This window comes from Geospiza fortis, unplaced genomic scaffold (assembly GCF_000277835.1).
Source record: "Geospiza fortis unplaced genomic scaffold, GeoFor_1.0 scaffold22, whole genome shotgun sequence".
NCBI classification, from domain to species: Eukaryota; Metazoa; Chordata; class Aves; order Passeriformes; family Thraupidae; genus Geospiza; species Geospiza fortis.
The window spans coordinates 23,465-25,751 of record NW_005054700.1 but is presented as its reverse complement, the minus strand read 5'-3'; positions in this window follow the sequence as shown (position 1 = coordinate 25,751).

Here is a 2,287-nt window from a genome sequence, read left to right as displayed (position 1 = left end):
GGAGCCGGGGAACGCCCCTCGTTCCGCACGGCAAGGCTGAAACGCGCGTCTTGCTGCTCGGGCTGTAGAGAAAAAGTCGGAAAATTCGGATTTTTCTGCCCTGGTTGTAGCGGAAAAGTGGGAAAATTCACATTTTTGCTGCACGGGTTATAAAGAAAAAGTCCGAAAATGCGGATTTTTCTGCCCTGGTTGTAGCGGAAATTCGGATTTTTCTGCCTGGGTTATAAAGAAAAAGTCGGAAAATTCACATTTTTGCTGCCTGGGTTATAAAGAAAAAGTCGGAAAATTCGGATTTTTCTGCCCTGGTTATAAAGAAAAAGTTGGAAAATTCGGATCTTTCTGCCCTGGTTGTAGCAGAAATTTGGATTTTTCTGCCCTGGTTGTAGCGGAAATTCGGATTTTTCTGCCTGGGTTATAAAGAAAAAGTCGGAAAATTCGGATTTTTCCACCCTGTTTGTGTCAAAAAATTTAGATTTTTCTGCCCGAGTTGTAGCAGAAAAGTCGGAAAATTCGGATTTTTCCACCCTGGTTGTAACAGGGATTCAGAAAATTCGGATTTTCCCGCCTGGGTTGTAGCGGAAATTCCGATTTTTCCACCCTGGTTGTAACGGGAATTCCGGTTTTCCACACGGGTTGGGACGGGAAATTCGGATTTTGAGGAAAATTCGGATCTTCCCACCCAGATTAGAACGGAAATTCCGATTTTCCACCCGGGTTATAACAGAAATTCCAATTCCACACCCAGATTAGAATGGAAATTCCGATTTTCTGACCAGCTTATAATGAAAATTCCGAATTTCCCGCCCAGCTTTTTGAGGAAAAATCCGAATTTTCCACCCCAAAAATCCGCGCTGTGCGGGGACCGTGGCTCTGATCGATTCGAATCGATAAATCTCTATATTTGGGGTTTTCACCTCGTTTTGGGGTGCGAGGAATTCCCCCTTGGTTGTTGGTAATTTATTGTTGTTGTTATTATTATTATTGCTATTATTTTATTAAACCCCTTGCGGGTGTCAAAAAGCAGCTTTTTAAAAGTATTATTATTATTATTATTATTATTATTATTATTATTATTATTAAATATCCCCCCTACGTGTCAAAACTCAACCCCTTTTGAAGATTCTCCCTATTAGTTTTTAATTATTTTTAAAATTATTATTTTTTATTATTAATATTCTTTTATTAATCCCCCGTGCGTGTCAAAACTTGACCCCTCTTTAAACTCTCTTAATTATTCTTAATTATTTTGATTATTCTTTTATTAATCCCCCGTGCGTGTCAAAACTCGAGCCCGCTTTAAATTCCCCCAATTATTGACGTTATTAATAATTAATTATTTTAATTATTATTCAATTAACCACCCCCATTTTTAGCTGCATGTCGGAGGTCGCATGAGCCCGGGTGGCCGCACCTGGAGAAACTTTCCAAAAAACGGGTTTTTCACCCCTTTTCAGGGTTTTATTTATTTCTTATTTATTTTTAATTTATTTTCTATTTATTTCGGGGTGTGGGAAACCCGGGGGGGAGGGGTTTAGGGAAAACCTTGGGGGGGTTTGCAGGGTGAAAAACACAAAAAAAAATCGAAATAAATCAAAATATTGTGATTTTTTTCCCCCCAAATGCACAGGAACCGCCAAATTCTGGCGAAGGGGGCAAAAAAAAAGCCAAAAAAATCTCAAATTTGGGGGCAGGGAGGGAGCAGAAATTAAAAAAAACTGCCCCGAGGGAGCAAAAGAAGGCGAAAATTCAATTTATTTACCCCAAACAGCTGCTCCAGGGGGGTTTTGTGGTGGGGTTTTTTTTGTGTTTTTCAGGCGGAATAAATGAAAAAATGGAATTATTGACTTTTCCCCCCTCCTGCTCGTTGTAAAACTGCAATAAAAAGGGAATTTTGGTGCGTTCTGTGACGGTCTCAGTGTCAATAAAAGCGCTCGGTGTGAATTTGTTTTATTTCCGTGCCCGGTGGTTTCTTTCCGAAGCCCCAAAAAATGGATAAAATTAATGAAATTAATAACACAATTAATAATTCATGGCAATGATCGGGGCGAACGAATCGGGGCTGAAAAAGTAAGGTTTGAGGTGAGGTAAAAATGGGAATTTTTAGGGTTTTAAATCCGGGAATGGGGAATGGGAATGGGAATGGGAATGGGAATGGGAATGGGAATGGGATGGGAATGGGGATGGGGAATGGGGAATGGGGAAATGGGAAAGGAATGGGAACTGGGAATGGGAATGGGAATAAAATGGGAATGGGAACTGGGAATGGAATGGAATGGAATGGAATGGG